Raw genomic sequence first — 12,252 nt, forward strand, 5'->3', positions numbered from 1 at the left:
TTCATGAATATTAGCTCAGAATGAGGAATGTCTCTTACAGATTTTCCCCTTGATATTTTTATGTTTATTTATTACTTTCTGACTCAGTCAGTGTGCCTTGACTGAAGGCTAGAATCACCTATTTCAACCTTCTTAATTATCCAGTCAGTCATGCCCACATTTATTTCAGTTTCTTGAGAACTTTTGAAGAAGCTGTTATCTCCTGTAAACTCCCTAGACGCTTTGATTGACGTATAGTCTATGGTGTCTTCACTAGATATAGGAAGGGGGATTTTTAAGGATGCCTCCTTCGTATCAGGAGATTAAAGAACTGGTTGCTGTATTTTAAATGCCTTAAAAATCCAAAGAATAACAAGGTTTTTGCAGATATGTAGGTGTGTAGGATAGAAGTAAATATATGGTAAATATAATGATAAAATTGCACAATAATTAGGGGTGCCTAAATTGTTAGGCTCAGTCGCTTAAGCATCTGACTTCGGCTCAGGTCATGATCTCGCGGTTCATGTGTTCGAGCCCCGCATCAAGTTCTGTGCTGACAGCTCAGAGCCTGGAGCCTGCTTCAAATTCTGTCTCCCTGTCTATGTCTCTGTCTCTGTCTCTGTCTCTCTCTCTCTGCCCCTCTCCTACTCACATGCTCGTTCTCTCTCAAAAATAAATAAACATTAAAAAAATTTAAACACAATAAAAAATTAAGCAATGTTATGTACCTCAGTTTCCTGATGAAAAAACAGGCCCATAAAGTTTAAATGACTCAAAAGAAAATGGTAGAGCTAGTCAGAGGCACCTCTTGGGTCAATATCCATGTTTTCTATAAAAAACTGGGACTCAGCTAACACTACTGGTTTTCAACACGCTGTATCTTTGGCCCGTTGGGCAAGTTGGTTGCACAAGGTATTTAGTATCCATGGGAATGAATGCCAGTGTCACCGTCAAAGTGGTAACAGTCAGTGTGTTCACATTTCTATCTTGTCACTCACTCCTACCCTCAACTCTGAGGTGGCAGTAGTTGGGCCAGACCAAGAATGACCAAACAAACTGATCAATTATTAAGTTACATAAAAGCCCCTAATAGGCCCTAGGATTGAGCCAAGATAGAACATTGAAGAACCAAATCAATTTGGTAATAGAAAATTAGCAAGGGCATGGGTAGCCTCTAAGTCTATGAATGTCTTCCTTTGTGCTACAAATGAGTATTTTGGCATTCCAGAAAGTGTTGCTATAAACAGAAGACCATGTTTCAGACCGTGTGGTGAAAATGACTCTAGTTGTAGTCAGGAATAGGACTCTAGATTCAAGTTCTGGTTTTATCTTCTCTGTTAATCCTTGCAAGTCCCGGAATAACACAATATGGTATCAAACAGTGATCAGAAATACACAACATCGTGTGGGTCTACTGGTAAAACCACAGTAGAACTTGATTGAAAAGATACCCTGGTGTATATGATGAAATGAGACTAACAGGAAGGTTGAGTTGATGCTAAAACACCAATTTGCTATTACAGACATAACAAGATTATTCTAGGCTACCAGGCTATTATTCTAGACTATTCTGAATGTACCAGAACTGTAAATTCAGGAGCAGAGATAGAGATCCAGACATATGGTCTCCTTGGCTTTCATTATATCTTCCTCAGAACTGAGGAAAGTTTATTTTTTCAGCAAATAAATGAATTATTGAAGAATGTCTTGTATTAAATCAATTTTTTAATGTTTACTAATTTATTTTCAGAGAGATAGAGACAGCACAGGTAGGGAAGGGGGCAGAGAGAGGGAGAGGGGGAGAGAGAATCCCAAGCAGGCTCTATGCCACCAGCACAGAGACCGACATGGGGCTCGAACCCATAAGCCGTGAGATCATGACCTGAGCCAAAGCCAGATGCCTAACTGACTGAACCACCCAGGTGCCCCTAAATCAGTGTTTTTGATGTTTTCCCACAGTCCTTTAACACCAGCATGACCATATCCAAAGTTTTGAAGTCTACTCTTGAAAGACAAGGGTAGTATGTATAAACTTTTTAAACCTGTGCTCCTTTTGATAAATATATAAGAAATGTTACATATAATAGAAAATTGCTTATCATTTTACATCTCATCTTAATGGCTGTTACCTCAAATGTTTCTGTTATATTTGGGGGGACCAGGAATTTGGGTTTGAATATAACTTTTTCCAGTCAGAATAATAAGAAATTGACTTCTCATTGACCTTTGAATAGAATGTCTGATTTTTCATAAGTAGACTACCAATGTTAAGCAAGAAATGCTAGTGTATTAATCCCAATTTAAAGATGAGGACATTGATTCTCAAGTAGTTGGGATGGCAGGTAAAGGTAAGTTTAGAACTCAGAGAAGTCGGCTCACTACCACTTAGTCTTGGCCATTAGTAGCGTGCGGTTTTAGTTTTTAGATGTTTACAAATAATAAAGTCATTATATTTTCTTGAACTAGCTATGCAAATTATGTTTTGAGTTGTGCACTTACACATATGGAAGTCTTCCTAAGGCATGTGAAATTAAGTCAGCCCTGACTTTCTCATACACTTGTAATAATGAACAAATAATGTTATACACATGGCAGTATTCTAAAAGTGCTAAAGAAGTATTTTAATATAAGGCCGTAGTATTTCATTTTACTTTCTAGAGCTTTTTTTTTTAGTAACTATTCTCAGTAATACTGCCTTTCAAAAGATACCAATCCATTTATTTCTGTAAGTGTACAATTTATGAACCTAGATTTAATCCATCAGAATAAAAATTATTGAAAATATCCTTTTCAGTTTGATAATTGCTTGGGTCCAGGTCTATTGAAATGTCACGGAATCTCCACAGATGTTTTTAATCTCCAGTTACAAACATCTTTATTGGGGCACCTGGGTGGTTGAGTTGGTTAAGTGTCCAACTCTTGATTTCAGCTCATGTCATGATCTCACAGTTTGTGAGTTTGAGCCCTGAGTCAGGATCTTCACAGCGTGGACCCTGCTTGGAATTCTCACTCTGCTCTCTCTGCCCCTCCCCTGCGTGTGCGTTCTCTCTCCCCGCCCCACCCTTTCTCTCTCTCTACCTCTTTCTCTCAAAATAAATAAACATTAAGAAAACAAAATAAAACAACCACATCTTTATTGATCTACGTAATTTCATAAATCTCAGTATTTTCTCCTTGGAGCTGTATCTCTTTCCCACTTCTGCCCAGCCACTTGCCAACAACTTTTAGATGTGGTGAAATCAATTTAGAGATGGCAAACTGGACTGTTAGAAATTGTAAGCTGTTAGGAAGTTTGACTATTATGCCAGACAGAGGAAACTGTATAAATATGTAAAGCTCAACTCCATTGACTGGTATATTTCTTTAAAAAAATAAAACAGGGGCGCCTGGGTGGCTCAGCCGGTTAAACGTCCGGCTTCAACTCAGGTCACGATCTCGTGGTCCATGAGTTTGAGCCCTGCGTCGGGCTCTGGGCTGATGGCTCGGAGCCTGGAGCCTGCTTTGGATTCTGTGTCTCCCTCTCTCTCTGCCCCTCCCCCATTCATGCTCTGTCTCTCTCTGTCTCAAAAATAAATAAACGTTAAAAAAATTTAAAAAATAAAACAAAAACCCTGAGTACAGTAAATTCTTAGGCTCCCCTTGAAGACTAATGAACATATGTTGAGGTAGAAAGGCTTTGTTAAGGGAACCATAGGCAGTTTCCATTGACAACTGAGTGACAGGTTCTTCACTTCATATTCTAAAACCAGTGAGCTCATCCTTATTAGCATCTCACCGAGGGAACGATGAGACAGGCAGGGGACATTAAGTGAAACTGTCTCCAATCTACTTTAATTCTTAATGCTTTCCTCAATCATAGTCCCTTCAAATTGACGTTATTATAAATTGTCGACATTTTTCAAAGCCTGTTTTGTTTGGATTTGTTTAACATATTTACGGCATTTATAACTGTTAAAGAACTCCTAAGTGCCTCACAAATGACCTCAACCTCCCTGCCCACCTGTCCTTTACCTTACTGTGTTCTCCAGGGCCTCTGGACTCGGTCTCCCTCCATTCATTCATGTGGTTCCTGGGACGCCCCTGCTCCATCCCTTTCCCCTTCTGGGCTCCTTGCCCATAATATCTGTTGGGATTCCCTCCTTTGTACTTGTCTTGCTGAGTTTGATATAAATAATTTTGTCATAATTTTCTTCCTCAATCTCTGTTAGTACGTGATCTTCTGCAAACTGACGTCCGGGGGTGACTAATCCTGGTTCCCCGAGTAGGTGGTAGGCTCTCATTACAGTTGATATGAAGCAGTTATCCTGCTTTTAGAAGAGTACATGGGGCGCCTGGGTGGCTCAGTCGGTTGGGCGCCCGACTTCGGCTCAGGTCATGATCTCGTGGTTTGTGAGTTCGAGCCCTGCGTCACGCTCTGTGCTGACAGCTCGGAGCGTGGAGCCTGCTTCGGATTCTGTGTCTCCCCCTTTCTCTGCCCCTCCCATGCTCTTGCTCTGTCTCTCTATGTCTCTCTATAATTAATAAACATTAAAAAAAATTTTAGAAGAGAGCAACCTCTAGCACCACACAGCACTTAATACAAAAAAGATTGCCTTGATCAAATGGATTTGTGAAATTTGACATTCTGTGTGCCCCTTTTGGAAATTCACCATGGGCAATATCATTTTAAGGAAGTCTGCCAAAAATCTTAATTTTGTTTGCCTTCCTGTTTCTCAAATGAATTTGACCACAGAGCACTTACCCTTGACCTACCAACACCTAGTGCACGTTGGCTTCCAGTGAGACTAAAGTGTATTTGGCCGTTTATAATCTTGTTTCACGTTTTCTCTACTTTTAAAAGTTGATGGGAAAAAATAATCAACCTGACTTTCAAAATAATAGTAAATGCCACCAATGATTTTAAAGTGCTTCCAATATGCTAAACATTTTATAGGTACTTGCAATTATAAATGCATTTATCTTTGCAGCAAACTTTATCAGATCGGGACTCTTGGACACACGTTACAGATGACAGAAGCACAAAGAGATGATGCAACTTGCCCAAACATAAGCAGCCAAGAAATGGTTGAAGTTGGGTCTAACAGATATTCTGGCCCCAGAATCCAGTTTTCTAACCATTATGCCATAATGCTCTAGTTGAAAGGGAGTTTTCTCAAAGCAAAGTGAGGTCATGTTCTGAGGAAGTTGTCTCTGTGGCATTTAATTTTCCTTTCTTGGTTCTACTTCGTTCTACGTAACTGAGCAACAGTACCCAACTAGGCTACCTTCAGTTTGCCTGTCCTGCCCCCCTGTGTCCTTGCTTTTTGAGGCTACTTGACAGAGAGCCCTGGTGCGGCTCATTCTTTCTTTAGCATGTACAGAGTGGTTGTGAAGTAACAGCACCCAGGCCAAGAGCAGATCTCTGGGTCTAGGTGCGTACAGGAATGTGATAAAATAGTAGCTTACCCAAACATCCTAACTGAGGAAGTGTCTCTCTAGCGCTTTGTTTTGGGGGTTTCCACGACCACCCCCCAAGGTGGGTGATTCACTAGGAGAACTGACTCGCAGGACTTGTCGTGTAGTCCTACTCATGGCTGTGATTTTTTGATTGAAGCATAGTTGACATGTAATGTTATATTAACTCCCGGCGTATAACATAGTGATCGGACAATTGTATCATCAGGTGGAGATCACCATGATAAGTATAGTTACCATCTGTCACCATACAAATTTATGATCGTATTATTGACTGTCTTCCCCGTGCTGTAGTTTTCAGCCCCATGATTTATTTATTTCAATACTGGATACGTTTGTGGCTCTAATCCCCTTCGCCTGTTCTGCCCATCTTCCTACCCTGTCGCCTCTGGCAACTACCAGTTTCTTCTCTGTATTGATGATTCTTTTTCTGGTTTTGTTCATTTGTTTTATAGATTCCACCTATAAGTGAAATCATGTGATACTTGTCTTTGACTTACTTCACTTGGCGTGATCCCCTCAATGTCCATCCGTGTTGTTGCAAATGGCAAGATGCCATTTGTTTTTATGGCTGAGTAACATTCTCTTGTATAAATATGCCACGTTTCTTTACCCACGCCTCCATCCGTGAACACTTATGTTGCTTCCATAACCTTGGCTGTTGTGAATAAAGTAGCAATTAACATAGGGGTGTTTATCTCTTTTCAAATTAGTGTTTTTGTTTTCTTTGGGTGCATACCTAGAAGTAGAATTACTGGAGTACATAGTAATTCTATTTCTAATTATTTGAGGAGCTTCCATACTATTTTCCACAGAGGCTGCACCAACTTATATTCCCACTAACGGTGCAGGAGGGTTCCGTTTTCTCCACACCCTCACCAATGCTTGTTTTTCTTTCTTTTTTTTTTTGGTGATAGTCATGGCTGTGATTTATTAAAGTGAAACGATACAAAGTAGAATAAGCAAAGGGAAAAGGGGGACATGGGGACAAGGTCTAGAGACAGCCAGTCACTACTTCAAGAGTTCTTTCCCAGTGGAGTCACACAAGATGTGCTTAATCAAATTGTGACCATACGTGTGAGGTATTGTCACCAGGGAAGCTCAAGGCCCCAAATTTTACTGGGGCACCAATATAGGGCACCTACACCCTCTGCACAGCATGTATCAAAATTCCAGACTCCCAGGAAGAAAACAAGCAGGAGCTCAGCATAAACCACATTGAATAAACAGGTTAGGCCCAGTGAGCCACTGCTAGCTTTAAAAAAAATTTTTTTTTCTTTTAAGTATAGGCAACTATTTACCATTCAAGTTCTGAGATGTGAACCAAGGGCCAACCTTGCGGGCAAACCTTTTTTAGGATAACAGTCTGAAGCGTGCTATATTAACACTTTAGGGCACTCTCTTCCAAAAGAACTCTGGCTCTGCCTTTAGGAAGAAAGCCATCATTTAAGACCCTATGCTGTTCTAAAAAAACTTTTGACTTCCGTTAATGGAACTAGTGACTTTGTTGTTTGTAACGCTATAGTTTTTATTCAATGCCATGTTGAAAGGAAAGGTTATTTTACAACAAACACCCAGGGCAGTGAAGATTGCACTAGATTAGAATGTCTCTTTATGTTTGGGATTGAATGGAGAATTGAGACAAGGTTAAATTGCATTTATTCTTTTCTTTTGTGCATGATCTAGAAAACCAGAAGGAGAACACTAAATTATATCAGGCAACCTGTTACTTAGGGTTTTTAAGAGTGTAACTATGTGACATTCTTGCTGAAGAAATCATTACTCATACGCTGTCATTTGAGGATAAAAAAAAATCGTTTTTGGTTGAAAAGTGAAAAATGTTTTTAGAAGGTTGGTAAATAAAATGGAAGGAGCAATCTACCAGAGTATGCTTTGTACAAAAGGAAAGTGGGAAATGGTTATTTTGTGACTACATTTGTACAGAGTAGAAGACAATTTTAATACCTATATCAAGGAACATAGATCATTTAGATTCTGAGTGGCTTTATCTAGAGAACAAGTTTGGGCTAATTTTAGAACTGTATTTTTGATAATCCAGAGTATATGTCATTTTGCCGTCTGCCTGCCATGCTCTTAATCTGACAGGCAGTTTCTTATTACAGAATTCTGGTCAGTTCAGTTTAATGACCAATTATGGAAACTCATTATTAATACTTTAACATACTCAATTTTCAGAATACTCTTGAATATATCTGCCCAAAATATTTCCAACTGTGTATCAGGCTTGCATACAACAAGAGAGGCAACTTCAGCAGTAAATAGGGGATAATAAAATATGTGGGAACCAGAATTTTAAGAGTCAGTAAAACTCTTATCATTGCTTATTTACAGAAAAATCCACATCAGTAGTCTAATATGATGGGATAGTAAGTTATTTCACGTTTTCAGAGCCAACCTGAAAGATAATCTCTGATGTAGCTTCTTGCCTCCTTTCCTAGTTGGTGTTGATGGACACCTATCACCCCTTCCAGAAATGTCCGTTTCTTTCATACTGTCCTTCATCCCTTCATTCCTTGACCTAATGAACCACCTCCAGCCTCATTCCTGCTTCACACTCCAGGATTTTCCTTTCTTTTCCTTGCTCTCCCATGGATGTCCTCTTAAGGAAAATGACTTCTCTTTGCTATTAAGAAGCAAGTACAGCAATTAAATTAATTCACAGTAAGAAATTGGTGATGAATTATCTTTCCTTCTATTATATTTAAAATTTTTAAAAATCTTTATGTATTTTTGAGAATGAGAGAGACAGAGCATGAGCAGGGGAGGAACACAGAGAGAAGGATACACAGAATCCGAAGCAGGCTCCAGGCTCTGAGCTGTCAGCACAGAGCCCGACGCAGGGCTCGATCCCATGAGCTGTGAGATCACGATCTGGGCTGAAGTTGGACGCTTAACCGACTGAGCCACCCAGGCGCCCCTTCTACTTTTACATTTTAAAAGAAGAATCTCTTTGCCCTCCTATACTGCTAGTGGGAATATGTATTTTTATGTCCTTCCTAGAAACGAAAGCACTCTGGCAGTGTGTATATCAAAGATCACGAAAATTTTTCTTAGATTTTCCCCAGTGATTTCATTTTCTAGTAATCTAATTCTAAGATAATAAACTGAAATAAACACTTATATATAAAGATATTGATCATAAGGGTAAGTTTAATAGCTGAAGAAAAAGCGAATTGTGAATATAATGCTAAGCATAGTGATGATATTATATGATGATATTATATGTTAGGAAAACAGAACAAAGGAGAGAGCGCTAAGCATTCATTGCCCATTCTCAGATGTCTGAGGCCTCCGAGATATCTAAGCCTTGGGCTACTATGGGAGTAGCTTGGAGTCAGGCGGGAGTCATGTCTGCTAAGAGTTAAAGCATTTCCAGGTATTTAAAACTGGAGAAAACCAACAAAATCAAGGTTCAGAATAAATTATAAAACAATTTTTCTGCTTAAAGCTGCCAAAATACCCAAGGTTTAAATAAGCAGGGTAGAGTACAAAGCATGGTTAAGAGTATAGGCCTCTTAACTCTGCCTGGGTGGCTCAATCAGTTGAGCGTCCAACTCTTGATTTTGGTTCAGTTCATGATCCCAGGGTCTTGGGATTGAACCCCATGTTGGGCTCCTTAATGAGTGTGGAGCCTGCATAAGATTCTCTCTCTCTCTCTCTCTCTCTCTCTCTCTCTCTCTCTCTCTCTCTCTCTGTGTCTGTCTCTCTGTCTCTCTTTCTCTCTTCCTCCCTCTCCCTCCCTCCCTCTGCCCCTGTCCCCTGCTCTCGCTTGCTTGCTCTCTCTCTCCCAAATAGAAATTAAAACAGAAAAAAAAAAGGTATGGGCTTCAGATCACATACAATGTCCTCAACACTTGTGTGACCTTGGGCAAGGTATTTAATCTCTCTAAACTTCAATCTGAATATATTAAATGTGATCATTGTGTTTACCTTATAAAGGGTATTGTGGGGATTCAAGACAGTAATTCAGGTAAAGTGACTAAATATCTCCCATACCAATGTGTTTGTATTAATGTTATTTAATGAGGAAGACAATTATCAGCAGGTGGCAATGTTAACATTCTAATTTTAAGACACTTTTCGGGGCACCTGGGTGGCTCAGTCGGTTAAGCGCCTGACTTCGGCTCAGGTCATGATCTCACAGTCTGTGAGTTTGAGCCCCGCGTCAGGCTCTGTGCTGATAGCTCAGAGCCTGGAGCCTGCTTCAGAGTCTGTGTCTCTCTCTCTCCTTGCCCCTCCCCTGCTCATGCTATCTCTCTCTCTCTCTCTCTCTCTCTCTCTCTGTCTCTCAAAAATAAATAAAAAACATTTTAAAAAATTTAAAAAAAGGACACTTTTAAAATAATCTGATTTTTCGAAGAATTGGGTTGTATTTTGTTAGGAAAATTCTTAGTTTCTTGAAAAGCATCTTAGATTTTATAGCTACCTACACATCGCATTTAATTATGCTAGATGAGAGGCTATATGCAAGCCACTCCAAATAAATTTTCAGAATTGGTGTGCATGGCACCTTTGAGGAAATAACACTTCTGAATTCTTAACCTTATACACTCAGCCTATAAAGTTACAGTAGAAGTCTCAGAGCCCCGTAAAATCTTTTCAGGGTAATTTGTGCAAGTCCTTTCTTGTCCTGGGTAGATGGATAGGCATCGAATGACTTCACCCAAAATGAGTAAGCTAATAGCAGATTGGGGAATGCCTTCACCAGACTTAACTCCTTGCTTCTTGTTTTAATGAGGCCAAGTCTCTCTGTGGATATAGTGTATGAAATGAGTTGATATGTTCTTATGATTTTTTTCCCAAAGGATCTGTTTTCTTTTCCATTAAAGAGTTTTAGAGGAGTCAGCATAGTATCACCTGAAAGGTGTTAAATGTAAAATGTAAAAACTCATTAACTTACGTTAGTTAAATTATTGGCAAACAGTAAATTAAGTAATCAGGAACGACAGTCTCTCGGCTTCCGCATCGGTCTTTTGCAGTTAGGTTGATTATTGATACTCATTGCCTTGTAATAATTTCTTTGAGTTGTCAGTAAATTAAAAAATAGTTCAGTAAGCATCCCACACAAAGTTCTTTGGAGAATATTTACGATATGGTGCTTCCTCTAGTAATCTTTGATGTGCGGTGATCTGACTGCAGCAGCTGATGTTTCTAGAGATTCTTCTGAAATGCTGAGGTGGCCCCTTGGGGTGTTCATCACTGTGCCTGGGGCCTCATGTGCATGGAACATGGACCCTCAGCCGCAGTTTTGGTGTGCACGTTACTTCCATTACAGATGAGGAAAAGGGAGTTCAGAAAGATTTGATCAAGGGCTGAATCTTTTTCCTTATATGAAATTCCTTGCGCGAGTAGAGAGTTTCGTTGTAGTCACAAAAACTAATTGTGGTCCTGGAACTGAGATTAGGTGGCAAACTTCAGCCCATAGGCAGATCTGGCCCACTGTCTGTTTTTGTATTGCTCACAAGCTAAGAAGTGTTCTGACATTTTTAAATGGTTGGGGGAAAAAAGAAATCTAAAGAATTAGAATAATATTTTATGGCATGTGAAGATTATATGGAAATTCAAATTTGAAATGTCAGTTCTGTTGGAATACAAATCTTCCTATTTATTTATGTATTATCTGTAGATCTTTCATGATCCAAAAGCAGCGTGAGTGGTTGGGACACGGGCCCTGTGGCCTGCACAGCCAGAAGGAGTTTCTGTCTGCCCCTTTCCAGAAAACTTTCCTGATCCCTGGTCTACACTGATCATTTACCTCAGGACTTTATAAGTGACTTCATTCATCACTGAGTGCTTACCACTTGCCATGCACTGTGGGTAGGTTCTTGTATGGGGATCCGAGAATGAACAAAAGTTACGACAGACACCTTCATGAGGCTCACAGCCTGAAGGAAGAGTTGGGTTAATATTTTAATATAATAAGGTGGACATACTGTGTTTATGTAGCAACATTACTTTGAATAAAATATTTTAATACTCATAGGCTATTTATAAAATAGTGAAATGGGTTAATGTAATAATACAGTTATTTGGTTAATGTAAGCAGTTAGCACAACCCTTATTGTTTAAACCTTTTTTCTTTAAAAATTTAAGTATACCACGCTCAACATAAACCTATCTCTTTCAGATGATTTGTGATTTTATTGTGATGAGGCTCATGCATTACATATATTGCATACATTTTTGTGTTTGCTATGACCTTAGATGTTGGCAGTGTTAGAAACTGAAGTGAGCTATTGTCATTCTAGGACATGTTCTGCAAACTGTTCATTGCTAAATTTTTATTGAGTCCCTGATATCAGTTTGATTCCTTGTCATTTGTCTTTCTCTTAAGAAATAAATTACAACTCATTGTAAAACATTTCGGGGGGGTGGGGTGCCTGGATGGCTCAGTCTGTGAAACATCCGACTTCAGTTCAGGTCATGATCTCACAGTTCATGAGGTCGAGCCCCATGTTGGGCTCTGTGCTGACGGCATACAGCCTGCTTCAGATCCTGTGTCTCCCACTCTCTGCCCCTTCTCCTTACGCTCTCACATTCTCTCTCTCTCAAAAATAAATAAACATTAGGAAAAAAAATATTCTGAGTTCCTTATGCAGTACTTTCGTAGTGCTTCATTTGTTAGCCTTAATGTACAATTGGTAATTCTCTTCCCTCATTGGATGTTAACTATGTTAATGTTATTGTGGGATTTTAGTTTCCTTAATTGCATATGAAGCACTAGCATATGTCACCTCTTTAAGAATCTGTGTCAGTCATGCCCTAAAACAAAAGTGTTACATGATTTTCTTAGGGCAG

The 12,252-nt window shown here is 39.4% G+C and overlaps 1 protein-coding gene across 14 annotated transcripts in view; it reads left to right on the plus strand.

Moving 5' to 3' along the window:
* TPK1 (thiamin pyrophosphokinase 1) overlaps nucleotides 1-12,252 on the plus strand; it is a 343,981-nt gene that overhangs the window by 167,644 nt on the left and 164,085 nt on the right. The window lies entirely within an intron of this gene.

The sequence above is a fragment of the Acinonyx jubatus genome, chromosome A2 (genome assembly GCF_027475565.1).
Source record: "Acinonyx jubatus isolate Ajub_Pintada_27869175 chromosome A2, VMU_Ajub_asm_v1.0, whole genome shotgun sequence".
NCBI lineage: Eukaryota > Metazoa > Chordata > Mammalia > Carnivora > Felidae > Acinonyx > Acinonyx jubatus.